Here is a 21,160-nt window from a genome sequence, read left to right on the forward strand (position 1 = left end):
AGCAAGACGCGCCCCGAGGAGAGTCTTGCTACATGTCAACACTCGGTCTGACAGAGGGCATTCAGGAGAGAGGCCCAAGCAATACGCGCCCCGAGGAGCGTCTTGCCACATGTCACCACTGGGTCTGAATGAGCGCCTCCAGGAGAGAGGCCCAACCAAGACGCGCCCCGAGGAGTGTCTTGCCACATGCCAACACTGGGTCTGACTGAGTGCCTCCAGGAGAGAGGCCCAAGCAAGACGCGCCCCGAGGAGCGTCTTGCCACGTGTCAACACTGGGTCTGACTGAGCGCCTCCAGGAGAGAGGCCCAAGCAAGACGCGCCCCGAGGAGCGTCTTGCCACAGCTGAACACTGGGTCTGACTGAGCGCCTCCAGGAGAGAGGCCCAAGCAAGACGTGCCCGGAGGAGCGTCTTGCAACATGTCAGCACTCGGTCTGACTGAGCGCCTCCAGGAGAGAGGCCCAAGCAAGACGCGCCCCGAGGAGCGTCTTGACACATGTCTCCTCTGGGTCTGACTGAGCGCCTCCAGGAGAGAGGCCCAAGCAAGACGTGCCCCGACGAGCATTTTGCCACATGTCAACACTGGGTCTGACTGAGTGCCTCCATGAGAGAAGCCCCAGCAAGACGCGCCCCGAGGAGCGTCTTGCCACATGTCAACACTGGGTCTGACTGAGCACCTCCAGGAGAGAGGCCCAAGCAAGAAGCTCCCCGAGGAGCGTCTTGCCACATGTCAACACTGGGTCTTACTGAGCGCCACCAGGTGAGAGGCGCAAGCAAGAAACGCCCGAGGAGCGTCTTGACACATGTCAACACTGGGTCTGACTGAGCGCCTCCAGGAGAGAGGCCCCAGCAAAGACGCGCCCCGAGGAGCGTCTTGCCACATGTCAACAATGGGTCTGACTGATGGCCTCCAGGAGAGAAGCCCAAGCAAGACGCGCCCCGAGGAGCGTCTTGCCACATGTCAACACTGGGTCTAATTGAGCGCCTCCAGGAGAGAGGCCCAAGCAAGACGCGCCCCGAGGAGCGTCTTGCCACATGTCACTACTCGGACTGACTGAGCGCCTCCAGGAGAGAGGTCCAAGCAAGACGTGCCCCGAGGAGAGTCTTGCCACATGTCAACACTGGGTCTGACAGAGGGCATCCAGGAGAGAGGCCCAAGCAATACGCGCCCCGAGGAGCTTCTTTCCACATGTCAACAATGGGTCTTACTGAGGGCCTCCATGAGAGAAGCCCAAGCAAGACGCGCCCCGAGGAGTGTCTTGCCACATGTCAACACTGTGTCTGACTGAGCGCCTCCAGGAGAGAGGCCCAAGCAGGACGCGCCCCGAGGAGCGTCTTGCCACGTGTCAACACTGGGTCTGACTTAGCGCCTCCAGGAGAGAGGCCCAAGCAAGATGCGCCCCGAGGAGCGTCTTGCCACGTGTCACCACTGGGTCTGACTGAGCTCCTCCAGGAGAGAGGCCCAAGCAAGACGCGCCCAGAGGAGCGTCTTGCCACGTGTCACCACTGGGTCTGATTGAGCACCTCCAGGAGAGAGGTCCCAGCAAGACGCGCCCCGAGGAGCGTCTTGCCTTATGTCAGCACTCGGTCTGACTGAGCGCCTCCAGGAGAGAGGCCCAAGCAAGACGCGCCCCGAGGAGCGTCTTGCCACATGTCACTACTCGGTCTAACTGAGCGCCTCCAGGAGAGAGGTCCAAGCAAGACGCGCCCCGAGGAGCGTCTTGCCAAATGTCACTACTCGGTCTGACTGAGCGCCTCCAGGAGGGAGGTCCAAGCAAGACGCGCCCCGAGGAGCGTCTTGCCACATGTCACTACTCGGTCTGACTGAGCGCCTCCAGGAGAGAGGCCCAAGCAAGACGTGCCCCGAGGAGCGTCTTGCCACATGTCAACAATGGGTCTGACTGAGGGCCTCCAGGAGAGAAGCCCAAGCAAGATGCGCCCAGAGGAGCGTCTTGCCACATGTCAACACTGGGTCTGACTGAGCGCCTCCAGGAGAGAGACCCAAGCAAGACACGCCCCGAGGAGCGTCTTGACATATGTCAACACTGGGTCGGACTGAGGGCCTCCATGAGAGAAGCCCAAGCAAGACGCGCCCCGAGGAGAGTCTTGCCACATGTCAACACTCGGTCTGACAGCGGGCATTCAGGAGAGAGGCCCAAGCAATACGCGCCCCGAGGAGCGTCTTGCCACATGTCACCACTGGGTCTGAATGAGCGCCTCCAGGAGAGAGGCCCAAGCAAGACGCGCCCCGAGGAGCGTCTTGCCACATGTCAACACTGGGTCTGACTGAGCGCCTCCAGGAGAGAGGCCCAAGCAAGACGCGCCCCGAGGAGCGTCTTGCCACATGTCAACACTGGGTCTGACTGAGCGCCTCCAGGAGAGAGGCCCAAGCAAGATGCGCCCCGAGGAGCGTCTTGCCACATGTCAACAATGGGTCTGACTGAGGGCCTCCAGGAGAGAGGCCCAAGCAAGATGCGCCCGAAGGAGCGTCTTGCCACATGTCAACACTGGGTCTGACAGAGGGCCTCCAGGAGAGAGGACCAATCAAGACGCGCCCCGAGGAGCGTCTTGCCACATGTCACCTCTGGTTCTGACTGAGCGCCTCCAGGAGAGAGGCCCAAGCAAGACGCGCCCCGAGGAGCATCTTGTCACATGTCAACACTGGGTCTGTCTGAGCGCCTCCAGGAGAGAAGCCCAAGCAAGACGCGCCCCGAGGAGCGTCTTGCCACATGTCAACAATGGGTCTGACAGAGGGCCTCCACGAGAGAGGCCCAAGCAAGACGTGCCCCGAGGATCGTCAGGCCACATGTCACTACTCAGTCTGACTGAGCGCCTCCAGGAGAGAGGCCCAAGCAAGACGCGCCCCGAGGAGCGTCTTGCCACATGTCAGCACTCGGTCTGACTGAGCGCCTCCAGGAGAGAGGCCCAAGCAAGACGCGCCCCGAGGAGCGTCTTGCCACATGTCAACAATGGGTCTGACTGAGGGCCTCCAGGAGAGAAGCCCAAGCAACACGCGGCCCGAGGAGCGTCTTGCCACATGTCAGCACTCGGTCTGACTGAGCGCCTCCAGGAGAGAGGCCCAAGCAAGACGCGCCCCGAGGTGCGTCTTGCCACATGCCAACAATGGGTCTGACTGAGGGCCTCCAGGAGAGAAGCCCAAGCAAGACGCGCGCCGAGGAGCGTCTTGACACATGTCAACACTGGGTATGACAGAGGGCCTCCAGGAGAGAGGCCCAAGCAAGACGCGCCCCGAGGAGTGTCTTGCCACATGTCACCACTTGGTCTGACTGAGCCCCTCCAGGAGAGAGGCCCAAGCAACACGCGCCCCGAGGAGCGTCAGGCCACATGTCACTACTCAGTCTGACTGAGCGCCTCCAGGAGAGAGGCCCAAGCAAGACGCGCCCCGAGGAGCGTCTTGCCACATGTCAACAATGGGTCTTACTGAGGGCCTCCAGGAGAGAAGCCCAAGCAAGATGCGCCCCGAGGAGCTTCTTGCCACCTGTCAGCACTCGGTCTGACTGAGCGCCTCCAGGAGAGAGGCCAAAGCAAGACGCGCCCCGAGGAGCGTCTTGACACATGTCAACACTGGGTCTGACAGAGGGCCTCCATGAGAGAGGCCCAAGCAAGACGCGCCCCGAGGAGTTTCTTGCCACATGTCAACACTGGGTCTGACTGAGCTCCTCCAGGAGAGAGGCCCAAGCAAGACGCGCCCAGAGGAGCGTCTTGCCACGTGTCACCACTGGGTCTGATTGAGCACCTCCAGGAGAGAGGTCCCAGCAAGACGCGCCCCGAGGAGCGTCTTGCCTTATGTCAGCACTCGGTCTGACTGAGCGCCTCCAGGAGAGAGGCCCAAGCAAGACGCGCCCCGAGGAGCGTCTTGCCAAATGTCACTACTCGGTCTGACTGAGCGCCTCCAGGAGGGAGGTCCAAGCAAGACGCGCCCCGAGGAGCGTCTTGCCACATGTCACTACTCGGTCTGACTGAGCGCCTCCAGGAGAGAGAGCCAAGCAAGACGTGCCCCGAGGAGCGTCTTGCCACATGTCAACAATGGGTCTGACTGAGGGCCTCCAGGAGAGAAGCCCAAGCAAGATGCGCCCAGAGGAGCGTCTTGCCACATGTCAACACTGGGTCTGACTGAGCGCCTCCAGGAGAGAGACCCAAGCAAGACACGCCCCGAGGAGCGTCTTGACATATGTCAACACTGGGTCGGACTGAGGGCCTCCATGAGAGAAGCCCAAGCAAGACGCGCCCCGAGGAGAGTCTTGCCACATGTCAACACTCGGTCTGACAGAGGGCATTCAGGAGAGAGGCCCAAGCAATACGCGCCCCGAGGAGCGTCTTGCCACATGTCACCACTGGGTCTGAATGAGCGCCTCCAGGAGAGAGGCCCAAGCAAGACGCGCCCCGAGGAGCGTCTTGCCACATGTCACCTCTGGTTCTGACTGAGCGCCTCCAGGAGAGAGGCCCAAGCAAGACGCGCCCCGAGGAGCATCTTGTCACATGTCAACACTGGGTCTGTCTGAGCGCCTCCAGGAGAGAAGCCCAAGCAAGACGCGCCCCGAGGAGCGTCTTGCCACATGTCAACAATGGGTCTGACAGAGGGCCTCCACGAGAGAGGCCCAAGCAAGACGTGCCCTGAGGATCGTCAGGCCACATGTCACTACTCAGTCTGACTGAGCGCCTCCAGGAGAGAGGCCCAAGCAAGACGCGCCCCGAGGAGCGTCTTGCCACATGTCAGCACTCGGTCTGACTGAGCGCCTCCAGGAGAGAGGCCCAAGCAAGACGCGCCCCGAGGAGCGTCTTGCCACATGTCAACAATGGGTCTGACTGAGGGCCTCCAGGAGAGAAGCCCAAGCAACACGCGGCCCGAGGAGCGTCTTGCCACATGTCAGCACTCGGTCTGACTGAGCGCCTCCAGGAGAGAGGCCCAAGCAAGACGCGCCCCGAGGTGCGTCTTGCCACATGCCAACAATGGGTCTGACTGAGGGCCTCCAGGAGAGAAGCCCAAGCAAGACGCGCCCCGAGGAGCGTCTTGACACATGTCAACACTGGGTATGACAGAGGGCCTCCAGGAGAGAGGCCCAAGCAAGACGCGCCCCGAGGAGTGTCTTGCCACATGTCACCACTTGGTCTGACTGAGCCCCTCCAGGAGAGAGGCCCAAGCAACACGCGCCCCGAGGAGCGTCAGGCCACATGTCACTACTCAGTCTGACTGAGCGCCTCCAGGAGAGAGGCCCAAGCAAGACGCGCCAAGAGGAGCGTCTTGCCACATGTCAACAATGGGTCTTACTGAGGGCCTCCAGGAGAGAAGCCCAAGCAAGATGCGCCCCGAGGAGCTTCTTGCCACCTGTCAGCACTCGGTCTGACTGAGCGCCTCCAGGAGAGAGGCCAAAGCAAGACGCGCCCCGAGGAGCGTCTTGACACATGTCAACACTGGGTCTGACAGAGGGCCTCCATGAGAGAGGCCCAAGCAAGACGCGCCCCGAGGAGTTTCTTGCCACATGTCAACACTGGGTCTGACTGAGCTCCTCCAGGAGAGAGGCCCAAGCAAGACGCGCCCAGAGGAGCGTCTTGCCACGTGTCACCACTGGGTCTGATTGAGCACCTCCAGGAGAGAGGTCCCAGCAAGACGCGCCCCGAGGAGCGTCTTGCCTTATGTCAGCACTCGGTCTGACTGAGCGCCTCCAGGAGAGAGGCCCAAGCAAGACGCGCCCCGAGGAGCGTCTTGCCACATGTCACTACTCGGTCTAACTGAGCGCCTCCAGGAGAGAGGTCCAAGCAAGACGCGCCCCGAGGAGCGTCTTGCCAAATGTCACTACTCGGTCTGACTGAGCGCCTCCAGGAGGGAGGTCCAAGCAAGACGCGCCCCGAGGAGCGTCTTGCCACATGTCACTACTCGGTCTGACTGAGCGCCTCCAGGAGAGAGAGCCAAGCAAGACGTGCCCCGAGGAGCGTCTTGCCACATGTCAACAATGGGTCTGACTGAGGGCCTCCAGGAGAGAAGCCCAAGCAAGATGCGCCCAGAGGAGCGTCTTGCCACATGTCAACACTGGGTCTGACTGAGCGCCTCCAGGAGAGAGACCCAAGCAAGACACGCCCCGAGGAGCGTCTTGACATATGTCAACACTGGGTCGGACTGAGGGCCTCCATGAGAGAAGCCCAAGCAAGACGCGCCCCGAGGAGAGTCTTGCCACATGTCAACACTCGGTCTGACAGAGGGCATTCAGGAGAGAGGCCCAAGCAATACGCGCCCCGAGGAGCGTCTTGCCACATGTCAACACTGGGTCTGACTGAGCGCCTCCAGGAGAGAGGCCCAAGCAAGACGCGCCCCGAGGAGCGTCTTGCCACATGTCAACACTGGGTCTGACTGAGCGCCTCCAGGAGAGAGGCCCAAGCAAGATGCGCCCCGAGGAGCGTCTTGCCACATGTCAACAATGGGTCTGACTGAGGGCCTCCAGGAGAGAGGCCCAAGCAAGATGCGCCCGAAGGAGCGTCTTGCCACATGTCAACACTGGGTCTGACAGAGGGCCTCCAGGAGAGAGGACCAATCAAGACGCGCCCCGAGGAGCGTCTTGCCACATGTCACCTCTGGTTCTGACTGAGCGCCTCCAGGAGAGAGGCCCAAGCAAGACGCGCCCCGAGGAGCATCTTGTCACATGTCAACACTGGGTCTGTCTGAGCGCCTCCAGGAGAGAAGCCCAAGCAAGACGCGCCCCGAGGAGCGTCTTGCCACATGTCAACAATGGGTCTGACAGAGGGCCTCCACGAGAGAGGCCCAAGCAAGACGTGCCCCGAGGATCGTCAGGCCACATGTCACTACTCAGTCTGACTGAGCGCCTCCAGGAGAGAGGCCCAAGCAAGACGCGCCCCGAGGAGCGTCTTGCCACATGTCAGCACTCGGTCTGACTGAGCGCCTCCAGGAGAGAGGCCCAAGCAAGACGCGCCCCGAGGAGCGTCTTGCCACATGTCAACAATGGGTCTGACTGAGGGCCTCCAGGAGAGAAGCCCAAGCAACACGCGGCCCGAGGAGCGTCTTGCCACATGTCAGCACTCGGTCTGACTGAGCGCCTCCAGGAGAGAGGCCCAAGCAAGACGCGCCCCGAGGTGCGTCTTGCCACATGCCAACAATGGGTCTGACTGAGGGCCTCCAGGAGAGAAGCCCAAGCAAGACGCGCCCCGAGGAGCGTCTTGACACATGTCAACACTGGGTATGACAGAGGGCCTCCAGGAGAGAGGCCCAAGCAAGACGCGCCCCGAGGAGTGTCTTGCCACATGTCACCACTTGGTCTGACTGAGCCCCTCCAGGAGAGAGGCCCAAGCAACACGCGCCCCGAGGAGCGTCAGGCCACATGTCACTACTCAGTCTGACTGAGCGCCTCCAGGAGAGAGGCCCAAGCAAGACGCGCCCCGAGGAGCGTCTTGCCACATGTCAACAATGGGTCTTACTGAGGGCCTCCAGGAGAGAAGCCCAAGCAAGATGCGCCCCGAGGAGCTTCTTGCCACCTGTCAGCACTCGGTCTGACTGAGCGCCTCCAGGAGAGAGGCCAAAGCAAGACGCGCCCCGAGGAGCGTCTTGACACATGTCAACACTGGGTCTGACAGAGGGCCTCCATGAGAGAGGCCCAAGCAAGACGCGCCCCGAGGAGTTTCTTGCCACATGTCAACACTGGGTCTGACAGAGGGCCTCCAGGAGAGAGGCCCAAGCAAGATGCGCCCCGAGGATTGTCTTGCCACATGTCACCACTTGGTCTGACTGAGCGCCTCCAGGAGAGAGGCCCAAGCAACACGCGCCCCGAGGAGCGTCAGGCCACATGTCACTACTCAGTCTGACTGAGCGCCTCCAGGAGAGAGGCCCAAGCAAGACGCGCCCCGAGGAGCGTCTTGCCACATGTCAACAATGGGTCTTACTGAGGGCCTCCAGGAGAGAAGCCCAAGCAAGATGCGCCCCGAGGAGCTTCTTGCCACCTGTCAGCACTCGGTCTGACTGAGCGCCTCCAGGAGAGAGGCCAAAGCAAGACGCGCCCCGAGGAGCGTCTTGACACATGTCAACACTGGGTCTGACAGAGGGCCTCCATGAGAGAGGCCCAAGCAAGACGCGCCCCGAGGAGTTTCTTGCCACATGTCAACACTGGGTCTGACAGAGGGCCTCCAGGAGAGAGGCCCAAGCAAGATGCGCCCCGAGGATTGTCTTGCCACATGTCACCACTTGGTCTGACTGAGCGCCTCCAGGAGAGAGGCCCAAGCAACACGCGCCCCGAGGAGCGTCAGGCCACATGTCACTACTCAGTCTGACTGAGCGCCTCCAGGAGAGAGGCCCAAGCAAGACGCGCCCCGAGGAGCGTCTTGCCACGTGTCAACACTGGGTCTGATTGAGGGCCTTCTGGAGAGAGGCCCAAGCAAGACGCGCCCCGAGGAGCTTCTTGCCACATGTCAGCACTCGGTCTGACTGAGTGCTTCCAGGAGAGAGGCCAAAGCAAGACGCCCCCCGAGGAGCGTCTTGACACATGTTAACACTGGGTCTGACAGAGGGCCTCCATGAGAGAGGCCCAAGCAAGACGCGCCCCGAGGAGCGTCTTGCCACATGTCACTACTCGGTCATACTGAGCGCCTCAGGGAGAGAGGTCCAAGCAAGACGTGCCCCGAGGAGCGTCTTGCCACATGTCAACAATGGGTCTGACTGAGGGCCTCCAGGAGAGAAGCCCAAGCAAGACGCGCCCCGAGGAGCGTCTTGCCACATGTCAACACTGGGTCTGACTGAGCGCCTCCAGGAGAGAGGCCGAAGCAAGACACGCCCCGAGGAGCGTCTTGACACATGTCAACACTGGGTCTGACTGACGGCCTCCATGAGAGAAGCCCAAGCAAGACGCGCCCCGAGGAGAGTCTTGCCACATGTCAACACTCGGTCTGACAGAGGGCATCCAGGAGAGAGGCCCAAGCAATATGCGCCCCGAGGAGCGTCTTGCCACTTAAACCCACAACCTAGCACTGAGGACAGAGGGACTTTATTTAAATTAGTACTTAATGGAAACGATACATAATGATACATAAGAGCCATGTCACACATTCAGCCTAGGAATAGTAGCATTGTGCACTATTAAAAATATACACATCAATTGCTCGAATCCCATTGTTGCAAAGTAAAACTCTAATAAAACTCTAGTCTGACATCAACAGAGAAGACTTAGTGTATGTACTACAAATACAGCATTAGGATTTAGAGTGGACCGTGCACCTTGTGAACCATCAGAGGCTTATGACGCAACATATCTTCCAGTTGCTATTAGACAAGTTATAATTCTCGACCATTTTTCGGAACTGGTTTCTTGGGTCCGTGAGTAAATGCCATTAGTACTTAATGGAAACGATACATAATGATACATAAGAGCCATGTCGTACATTCAGCCTAGGAATAGTAGCATTGTGCACTATTAAAAATATACACATCAATTGCTCGAATCCCTTTGTTGCAAAGTAAAACTCTAATAAAACTCTAGTCCGACATCAACAGAGAAGACTTAGTGTATGTACTACAAATACAGCATTAGGATTTCGAGTGGACCGTGCACCTTGTGAACCATCAGAGGCTTATGACGCAACATATCTTCCAGTTGCTATTAGACAAGTTATAATTCTCGACCATTTTTCGGAACTGGTTTCTTGGGTCCGTGAGTAAATGCCAAATGAGATGATAGTCCTTAAGTAAGTTCCTGGCGATCCCATGTCACGCTCTTGCCCATCAGCCGGTGAACGCTGAGACGGAACTCGATGAGAGCAATGTATTTTTTAAGTGCTCCGAATGTACTTCTAACAAGCGTGCGATTCACTTTGTGAGTAAACCGCAGCTGCAGCTGATTCAAACAGTCGAGCCAACTTTCTACATCACAATATGCGTTTTGTAGTTAGTTGAGTTACCTTTTGTGTGGCGCATGCACGGGTCGTTATCGTCCAGCTCCCAGCTTAGAGAGTCCTGTATTGACACAGACGTCAATTCATCTCGATGTCATGCAACACACAAAGTCTGTCGCATACAGGTGGGTTAACACATGTACGATACCTTTTTGTGTGGCGCATGCACGGGTTGTTAGCGTCCAGCTCCCAGCTTAGAGAGTCCTGTATTGACACAGACGTCAATACATCTCGATGTCATGCAACACACAAAGTCTGTCGCATACAGGTGGGTTAGCACATGTACTGCGCTTGAGAGCACCTTGTTGTTCTACTGTGGTGCCCACGCCGCCAGGTATGTAAATGTCATCGACCTCCTTTATATACGCATACGCTAAAGACCGTATATTCTCTATGGATTTGAACACGTCCTTTGTTTCGCGTAACGCTTGAGCTGTGTCGAGCGTGATGTTGTGAGTGTACGCCAGTGTTTCACGTGCACCGAGGTCCGAAAGGGCGTGCGCTACAACTATTAACCTTGGTTTGGGAGTGTGGCGAAACGCTCGCTCCGCTGTAATGGGCGGATGCAATGTTATCACCTGGTACGTTTCGTTAGTCGGGTCGTAACACACCGGTCCGTCACACGGACCGTCACATTGTATGGGCCACAGTAAGGACAACACGCCGCCGACCGTGACTTCGCACTCGACCGCGGTGGTGTTATCGATTTGCAAAGGATCACATACGCCTCTCCAGTCGCAATGAGGCACATTGTAGTCGACGCGACCGTCGGTCACCATAGCTTTCGTCAGCCAACACACTCGATTGCCCTTCGAAACATCGGCGATCAACGTGAGCTTAGAGGTCGACGTCGCTTTACTGTACGCCAGGATATCCGTGTGTGAGTGCACGCTCGACGTCGATTGACAACCGGTCATGTCAGACCTGATCAGACCTTCTGAACACATGACCATTAGTTGTTGTGCGGCCGAGAGTATCGCGATCATACCGTTGAGATGTGTAGAAATCGCGTACATGCCAGCCTTCCACGTTTCCAAAATTTCCAGCAGTCTAGAGGGACTTGTCTTAGCGCGCACGGCTGTGCTGAATTTGCGTTGGGTAGACACAACGGCTTCTACCTCGCTTAGGATCTGTGGGCTCATGTACTCGTGGTAGGCCAAGACGTGTATAGTCGAGCGCGGTGACGCCCCGAACACTTGACCCGGTTTTGTTGTGGCGATATGCGTGTCCAGTAACGGGGCAAAGTCCGCATGTCTAGCGTGTATTGATTTTACAGCTCGCTCATACCCCAACAGTACGGTCCGTAGAAGTTTGTTCACTTGTTTCCATGCGCTCGTAGAACACAGGACATCGCAACCTCTGTGATACTCAAGTAAAGCGTCAAACACCAGCTGCTTGCACGTTGGAAATACAATCGGTAGTAACTTCTTACTCCACTCTATGTTGAACTCGTATAGTATGTATATGGGCGGTTGCGGCGGTTTGCGCATTTTCTATCTACCCTCCGCTAATATGACTCTGTGGTCTGTCTCCTGAGATGGTGCGGTTGGAACTTGCGAGAGTGCACTATCGACGGTCGGCGTTTCCATTTTGTCAACTGCCATTTTCAGCCGCTGGCAAACGGCCGTCGACGGTCGATGCGAGACACCAACATAACGTTAGACCGCGAGCCTCATGCCAGTTTTCTGTAGTACTGGTTGTAGTTTCTGGTGCACACTCGAAACGCCATTACGATCACAATTACGTTGATTAATAAATCCAGTGTTGTAGCGACTGCAGCCAGCGCCGTCGCGCAACTTGTGTCGGTGTTATCTCTCGATACTTTCATTCCTATCCGAGCGTATGCAGAATCTACGGATCTGGTGAAGTTGCTTGTCACTAGCTTGTGCACGTTTGATATGGCACTTTGCGTGAGACTCGCACAACCTGCAGTGGCGACTGTCGCGTCAGTGCAAAGTTTTTCCGATATATCGCTCGCAACATCGTTTGTCATTTGCTGTACACTGCGCACACTGGCCGCGAGGTCGCGGAGAGGGTCTTCGTTACGAGTTGTTTAATATCCGCTGACTTGCCGATTCAATTCTGGTGGCGCTGACCCAAACGAGAACGCTTTTAAGGCGCATGTCGTGGTAACTCTGGTAGCGCCGTGGTTGAAGAGGACGATCATCTTTAGCAATAGTTCATCTCGAAGCACAACGATGGTGAGGGCGACGGGTTGGCCGGTTCCGCCTTCAGGCCACTCGGTTGCCGCTAGATTGCCCAATGCCACACACGCAGACGAACCCTGTACACACTCAATGACCCGTGTGCGATCGTTGATTTCTGCTAGTACGTTTGCTAGTTCTAAGTGCTTCCACGGATCGGGCGTGGGCACGCGCTTGTTTTAGAGGCGTTTTCGCGCAGCCTCTACCCTGCACGACCGCTCGTGGCCGCACTAGCTATATTTATCTTTATTTGTTTCACACACACACACACACACACACACACACACACACACACACACACACACACACACACACACACAGGCCCTTGCGTGCAAACCCCGGTCAGGTCTGCAGTGTACACATCAGAGACATGATGTGCTTTCACAGAACTGAGGTTGTTCATTACTAAATGACTTTTACAGGAATATTGTTATTATACTATTCAACAGGTTGATCATAATAATGGGTATTAAACCCACAACCTAGCACTGAGGACAGAGGGACTTTATTTAAATTAGTACTTAATGGAAACGATACATAATGATACATAAGAGCCATGTCATACATTCAGCCTAGGAATAGTAGCATTGTGCATTATTAAAAATATACAGATCAATTGCTCGAATCCCATTGTCGCAAAGTAATACTCTAATAAAACTCTAGTCTGACATCAACAGAGAAGACTTAGTGTATGTACTACAAATACAGCATTAGGATTTCGAGTGGACCGTGCACCTTGTGAACCATCAGAGGCTTATGACGCAACATATCTTCCAGTTGCTATTAGACAAGTTATAATTCTCGACCATTTTTCGGAACTGGTTTCTTGGGTCCGTGAGTAAATGCCAAATGAGATGATAGTCCTTAAGTAAGTTCCTGGCGATCCCATGTCACGCTCTTGCCCATCAGCCGGTGAATGCTGAGACGGAACTTGATGAGAGCGATGTATTTTTTAAGTGCTCCGAATGTACTTCTAACAAGCGTGCGATTCACTTCGTGAGTAAACCGCAGCTGCAGCTGATTCAAACAGTCGAGCCAACTTTCTACATCACAATATGCGTTTTGTAGTTAGTCAAGTTACCTTTTGTGTGGCGCATGCACGGGTCGTTATCGTCCAGCTCCCAGCTTAGAGAGTCCTGTATTGACACAGACGTCAATACATCTCGATGTCATGCAACACACAAAGTCTGTCACATACAGGTGGGTTAACACATGTACGATACCTTTTGTGTGGCGCATGCACGGGTCGTTAGCGTCCAGCTCCTGGCTTATAGAGAGTCCTGTATTGACACAGACGTCAATACATCTCGATGTCATGCAACACACAAAGTCTGTCGCATACAGGTGGGTTAACACACATGTACGATGTGTGCGATGGCGCGCCCGTTTACAATGGGACACGACGATGATCATTGTTAACCAAACTCTTGTTTCTCACGACAGGTGGTAGCGTTGTCTCCTGCACCTGGTCTTCGTGCACAGAGGGTGTTGTAATGTGCTCGTCATAGTCGCGATCGTTGTCACTCGAATCCGTTTTTCTCACGACAGGTGGTAGCGTTGTCTCCTGCATGTTGTCTTCGCGTGCGGCAAGCGTTGTGCTGTGCTCGTTATAATGGTTGTCTTCGTACAAAGGGGGTGTTGAATACTCCTTCGCGAGTAGTCTAGGAGGTGGTGTGATGGAACGTATCTCAGAGGCGTTATGTGAGCGTACCACCATGGCCTGAGCAACTGCGACTACTGAGAGTACACCCAGTACAGACAGCGAGATAAATTTTTTTTCTTGGGTGTTGTACGTGTGGGTACAGCCGCTTTAATGGCAGTGAGAGCAAGTGGGCAAATGTATTTATAGGTCACTAGCAGAAACTAAGGCACGTGGTCAGAGTGTAATCGTAACCACCTAAAGTAGCTCTTGTCATAATTTAATATACATAGAAATCAGAAACGGGTATGTCAGGATAGACATCGCGAGTGATAATGCGGCCAGTATCTGTGTGCGCTTGAGAGCACCTTGTTGTTCTACTGTGGTGCCCACGCCGCCGGGTCTGTAAATGTCATCGACCTTCTTTATATACGCATACGCTAAAGACCGTATATTCTCTATGGATTTGAACACGTCCTTTGTTTCGCGTAACGCTTGAGCTGTCTCGAGCGTGATGTTGTGAGTGTACACCAGTGTTTCGCGTGCACCGAGGTCCGAAAGGGCGTGCGCTACAACTATTAACCTTGGTTTGGGAGTGTGGCGAAACGCTCGCTCCGCTGTAATGGGCAGATGCAATGTTATCACCTGGTACGTTTCGTTAGTCGGGTCGTAACACACCGGTCCGTCACACGGACCGTCACATTGTATGGGGCTTCTACTATTCAACAGGTTGATCATAATAATGTGTATTAAAACCACAACCTAGCACTGAGGACAGAGGGACTTTATTTAAATTAGTACTTAATAGAAACGATACATAATGATACATAAGAGCCATGTCATACATTCAGCCTAGGAATAGTAGCATTGTGCACTATTAAAAATATACACATCAATTGCTCGAATCCCATTGTTGCAAAGTAAAACTCTAATAAAACTCTAGTCTGACATCAACAGAGAAGACTTAGTGTATGTACTACAAATACAGCATTAGGATTTCGAGTGGACCGTGCACCTGGTGAACCATCAGAGGCTTATGACGCAACATATCTTCCAGTTCTGACTGAGCGCCTCCAGGAGAGAGGCCCAAGCAAGACCCGCCCCGAGGAGCGTCTTGCCACATGTCACTACTCGGTCTAACTGAGCGCCTCCAGGAGAGAGGTCCAAGCAAGACACGCCCCGAGGAGCGTCTTGCCACATGTCACTACTCGGTCTGACTGAGCGCCTCCAGGAGGGAGGTCCAAGCAAGACGCGCCCCGAGGAGCGTCTTGCCACATGTCACTACTCGGTCTGACTGAGCACCTCCAGGAGAGAGGCCCAAGCAAGACGTGCCCCGAGGAGCGTCTTGCCAAATGTCAACAATGGGTCTGACTGAGGGCCTCCAGGAGAGAAGCCCAAGCAAGACGCGCCCCGAGGAGCGTCTTGCCACATGTCAACACTGGGTCTGACTGAGGGCCTCCAGGAGAGAAGCCCAAGCAAGATGTGCCCCGAGGAGCGTCTTGCCACATGTCAGCACTCGGTCTGACTGAGCGCCTCCAGGAGAGAGGCCCAAGCAAGACGCGCCCCGAGGAGCGTCTTGCCACATGTCAACACTGGGTCTGACTGAGCGCCTCCAGGAGAGAGGCCCAAGCAAGACGTGCCCCGAGGAGCGTCTTGCCACATGTCAACAATGGGTCTGACTGAGGGCCTCCAGGAGAGAAGCCCAAGCAAGACGCGCCCCGTGGAGCGTCTTGCCACATGTCAACACTGGGTCTGACTGAGCGCCTCCAGGAGAGAGGCCCAAGCAAGACGCGCCCCGAGGAGCGTCTTGCCACATGTCAACAATGGGTCTGACTGAGGGCCTCCAGGAGAGAAGCCCAAGCAAGACGCGCCCCGTGGAGCGTCTTGCCACATGTCAACACTGGGTCTGATTGAGGGCCTTCTGGAGAGAGGCCCAAGCAAGACGCGCCCCGAGGAGCGTCTTGCCACATGTCAACAATGGGTCTTACTGAGGGCCTCCAGGAGAGAGGCCCAAGCAAGATGTGCCCGGAGGAGCGTTTTGCCACATGTCAACACTGGGTCTGACCTCTCCTGATCTCTCCTGGAGGCGCTCAGTCAGACCGAGTGCTGACATGTAGCATGACGCTCCTCGGGCCGTGTGTTGCTTGGGCTTCTCTCCTGGAGGCCCTCAGTCAGACCCATTGTTGACATGTGGCAAGACGCTCCTCGGGGCGTGTCTTGCTTGGGCCTCTCTCCTGGAGGCGCTCAGTCAGACCGAGTGCTGACATTTGGCAAGACGCTCCTCGGGGCGCGTCTTGCTTGGGCTTCTCTCCTGGAGGCGCTCAGAAAGACCCAGTGTTGACATGTGACAAGACGCTCCTCGGGGCACGTCTTGCTTGGGCCTCTCTCCTGGAGGCCCTCTGTCAGACCCAGTGTTGACATGTGGCAAGACGCTCCTCCGGGCGCATCTTGCTTGGGCCTCTCTCCTGGAGGCGCTCAGTCAGACACAGTGTTGACATGTGGCAAGACACTCCTCGGGGCGCGTCTTGCTTGGGCTTCTCTCATGGAGGCCCTCAGTAAGACCCATTGTTGACATGTGGAAAGAAGCTCCTCGGGGCGCGTCTTGCTTGGGCCTCTCTCTTGGAGGCGCTCAGTCAGACCCAGTGTTGACACGTGGCAAGAAGCTCCTCGGGGCGCGTCTTGCTTGGGCCTCTCTCCTGGAGGCGCTCAGTCAGACCCAGTGGTAACATGTGGCAAGACGCTCCTCGGGGCGCGTATTGCTTGGGCCTCTCTCCTGAATGCCCTCTGTCAGACCGAGTGTTGACATGTGGCAAGACTCTCCTCGGGGCGCATCTTGCTTGGGCTTCTCTCATGGAGTTCCTCAGTCCGACCCAGTGTTGACATGTGGCAAGACGCTCCTCTGGGCGCGTCTTGCTTGGGCTTCTCTCCTGGAGGCCCTCAGTCAGACCCATTGTTGACATGTGGCAAGACGCTCCTCGGGGCACGTCTTGCTTGGGCCTCTCTCCTGGAGGCACTCAGTCAGACCGAGTAGTGACATGTGGCAAGATGCTCCTCGGGGCGCGTCTTGCTTGGACCTCCCTCCTGGAGGCGCACAGTCAGACCGAGTAGTGACATTTGGCAAGACGCTCCTCGGGGCGCTTCTTGCTTGGACCTCTCTCCTGGAGGCGCTCAGTTAGACCGAGTAGTGACATGTGGCAAGACGCTCCTCGGGGCACGTCTTGCTTGGGCCTCTCTAATGGAGGCGCTCAGTCAGACCGAGTGCTGACATAAGGCGAGACGCTCCTCGGGGCGCGTCTTGCTGGGGCCTCTCTCCTGGAGGAGCTCAGTCAGACCCAGTGGTGTCACGTGGCAAGACGCCCCTCGGGGCGCACCTTGCTTGGGCCTCTCTCCTGGAGGCGCTAAGTCAGACCCAGTGTTGACACGTGGCAAGACACTCCTCGGGGCGCGTCGTGCTTGGGCCTCTCTCCTGGAGGCGCTCAGTCAGACCCAGTGTTGACATGTGGCAAGACTCTCCTCGGGGCGCGTCTTGCTTGGACCTCTCTCCTGGAGGCGCTCAGTCAGACCGAGTAATGACATGTGGCAAGACGCTCCTCGGGGCGCGTCTTGCTTGGGCCTCTCTCCTGGAGGCGCTCAATTAGACCCAGTGTTGACATGTGGCAAGACGCTCCTCGGGGCGCGTTTTGCTTGGGCTTCTCTCCTGGAGGCGCTCATTCAGACCCAGTGGTGACATGTGGCAAGATGCTACTCGGGGCGCGTATTGCTTGGGCCTCTCTCCTGAATACCCTCTGTCAGACCCAGTGTTGACATGTGTCAAGACGCTCCTCGGGGCGCGTCTTGCTTTGGCCTCTCTCCTGGAGGCGCTCAGTCCGACCGAGTCCTGACATGTGCCCCGGAGGCACTCAGTCAGACCGAGTAGTGACATGTGGCAAGACGCTCCTCGGGGCGCGTCTTGCTTGGGCCTCTCTCCAGAAGGCCCTCAATCAGACCCAGTGTTGACACGTGGCAAGACGCTCCTCGGGGCGCGTCTTGCCTTATGTCAGCACTCGGTCTGACAGAGGGCCTCCAGGAGAGAGGCCCAAGCAAGACGTGCCCCGACGAGCATCTTGCCACATGTCAACACAGGGTCTGACTGAGCGTCTCCAGGAGAGAGGCCTGAGGAGCGTCTTGCCACATGTCAACACTGGGTCTGACAGAGGGCCTCCAGGAGAGAGGCCCAAGCAAGACGCGCCCCGAAGAGCGTCTTGCCACATGTCACCTCTGGTTCTGACTGAGCGCCTCCAGGAGAGAGGCCCAAGCAAGACGCGCCCCGAGGAGCGTCTTGTCATATGTCAACACTGGGTCTGTCTGAGCGCCTCCAGGAGAGAAGCCCAAGCAAGACGCGCCCCGAGGAGCGTCTTGCCACATGTCAACAATGGGTCTGACTGAGGGCCTCCAGGAGAGAAGCCCAAGCAAGACGCGCCCCGAGGAGCGTCTTGACACATGTCAACACTGGGTCTGACAGAGGGCCTCCAGGAGAGAGGCCCAAGCAAGACGCGCCCCGAGGAGTGTCTTGCCACATGTCACCACTGGGTCTGACTGAGCGCCTCCAGGAGAGAGGCCCAAGCAAGACGCGCCCCGAGGAGCGTCAGGCCACATGTCACTACTCAGTCTGACTGAGCGCCTCCAGGAGAGAGGCCCAAGCAAGACGCGCCCCGAGGAGCGTCTTGCCACATGTCAGCACTGGGTCTGACTGAGCGCCTCCAGGAGAGACGCCCCAGCAAGACGCGCCCCGAGGAGAGTCTTGCCACATGTCAACACTCGGTCTGACAGAGGACATTCAGGAGAGAGGTCCAAGCAATACGCGCCCCGAGGAGCGTCTTGCCACATGTCACCACTGGGTCTGAATGAGCGCCTCCAGGAGAGAGGCCCAACCAAGACGCGCCCCGAGGAGTGTCTTGCCACATGCTAACACTGGGTCTGACTGAGCGCCTCCAGGAGAGAGGCCCAAGCAAGACGCGCCCCGAGGAGCGTCTTGCCACGTGTCAACACTGGGTCTGACTGAGCGCCTCCAGGAGAGAGGCCCAAGGCAAGACGCGCCCCGAGGAGCGTCTTGCCACATGTGAACACTGGGTCTGACTGAGCGCCTCCAGGAGAGAGGCCCAAGCAAGACGCGCCCGGAGGAGCGTCTTGCAACATGTCAGCACTCGGTCTGACTGAGCGCCTCCAGGAGAGAGGCCCAAGCAAGACGCGCCCCGAGGAGCGTCTTGACACATGTCTCCTCTGGGTCTGACTGAGCGCCTCCAGGAGAGAGGCCCAAGCAAGACGTGCCCCGACGAGCATCTTGCCACATGTCAACACAGGGTCTGACTGAGTGCCTCCATGAGAGAAGCCCCAGCAAGACGCGCCCCGAGGAGCGTCTTGCCACATGTCAACACTGGGTCTGACTGAGCACCTCCAGGAGAGAGGCCCAAGCAAGAAGCGCCCCGAGGAGCGTCTTGCCACATGTCAACACTGGGTCTGACTGAGCGCCTCCAGGAGAGAGGCCCGAGGAGCGTCTTGCCACATGTCACCTCTGGGTCTGATGGCAAGACTCTCCTCGGGGCGCGTCTTGCTTGGGCTTCTCTCATGGAGGCCCTCAGTCCGACCCAGTGTTGACATGTGTCAAGACGCTCCTCGGGGCGTGTCTTGCTTGGGCCTCTCTCCTGGAGGCGCTCAGTCAGACCCAGTGTTGACATGTGGCAAGACGCTCCTCTGGGCGCGTCTTGCTTGGGCCTCTCTCCTGGAGGCGCTCAGTCAGACCGAGTGCTGAAATAAGGCAAGACGCTCCTCGGGGCGCGTCTTGCTGGGGCCTCTCTCCTGGAGGTGCTCAATCAGACCCAGTGGTGACACGTGGCAAGACGCTCCTCTGGGCACGTCTTGCTTGGGCCTCTCTCCTGGAGGAGCTCAGTCAGACCCAGTGGTGACACGTGGCAAGACGCTCCTCGGGGCGCATCTTGCTTGGGCCTCTCTCCTGGAGGCGCTCAGTCAGACACAGTGTTGACATGTGGCAAGACACTCCTCGGGGCGCGTCTTGCTTGGGCTTCTCTCATGGAGGCCCTCAGTAAGACCCATTGTTGACATGTGGAAAGAAGCTCCTCGGGGCGCGTCTTGCTTTGGCTTCTCTCCTGGAGGCCCTCAGTCAGACCCATTGTTGACATGTGGCAAGAGGCTCCTCGGGGCGCGTATTGCTTGGGCCTCTCTCCTGGATGCCCTCTGTCAGACCCAGTGTTGACGTGTGGCAAGACTCTCCTCGGGGTGCGTCTTGCTTGGACCTCTCTCCTGGAGGCGCTCAGTCGAACCGAGTAGTGACATGTGGCAAGACGCTCCTCGGGGCGCGTCTTGCTTGGGCTTCTCTCCTGGAGGCCCTCAGTCAGACCCATTGTTGACATGTGGCAAGACGCTCCTCGGGGCGCTTCTTGCTTGGGCCTCTCTCCTGGAGGCGCTCAGTCAGACAGAGTTCTGACATGTGGCAAGACGCTCCTCGGGGCGCGTCTTGCTGGGGCCTCTCTCCTGGAGGCGCTCAGTCAGACCCAGTGTTGACATGTGTCAAGACGCTTCTCGGGCGTTTCTTGCTTGCGCCTCTCTCCTGGAGGCGCTCAGTCAGACCCAGAGGTGACATGTGGCAAGACGCTCCTTGGGCCTCTCTCCTGGAGGCGCTCAGTCAGACCCAGTGTTGACATGTGGCAAGACGCTCCTCGGGGCGCTTCTTGCTTGGGCCTCTCTCCTGGAGGTGCTCATTCAGACCCAGAGGAGACATGTGTCAAGACGCTCCTCGGGGCGCGTCTTGCTTAGGCCTCTCTCCTGGAGGCGCTCAGTCAGACCGAGTGCTGACATGTTGCAAGACGCTCCTCCGGGCGCGTCTTGCTTGGGCCTCTCTCCTGGAGACGCTCAGTCAGACCCAGTGTTCACATTTGGCAAGACGCTCCTCGGGGCTCGTCTTGCTTGGGCCTCTCTCCTGGAGGCGCTCAGTCAGACCCAGTGTTGACACGTGGGAAGACGCTCCTCGGGGCGCATCTTGCTTGGGCCTCTCTCCTGGAGGCGCTCAGTCAGACCCAGTGTTGGCATGTGGCAAGACACTCCTCGGGGCGCGTCTTGGTTGGGCCTCTCTCCTGGAGGCGCTCATTCAGACCCAGTGGTGACATGTGGCAAGACGCTCCTCGGGGCGCGTATTGCTTGGGCCTCTCTCCTGAATGCCCTCTGTCAGACCGAGTGTTGACATGTGGCAAGACTCTCCTCGGGGCGCGTCTTGCTTGGGCTTCTCTCATGGAGTTCCTCAGTCCGACCCAGTGTTGACATGTGGCAAGACGCTCCTCTGGGCGCGTCTTGCTTGGGCTTCTCTCCTGGAGGCCCTCAGTCAGACCCATTGTTGACATGTGGCAAGACACTGCTCGGGGC

This window comes from Nothobranchius furzeri, chromosome 4, assembly GCF_043380555.1.
Source record: "Nothobranchius furzeri strain GRZ-AD chromosome 4, NfurGRZ-RIMD1, whole genome shotgun sequence".
Classification (NCBI taxonomy): Eukaryota; Metazoa; Chordata; class Actinopteri; order Cyprinodontiformes; family Nothobranchiidae; genus Nothobranchius; species Nothobranchius furzeri.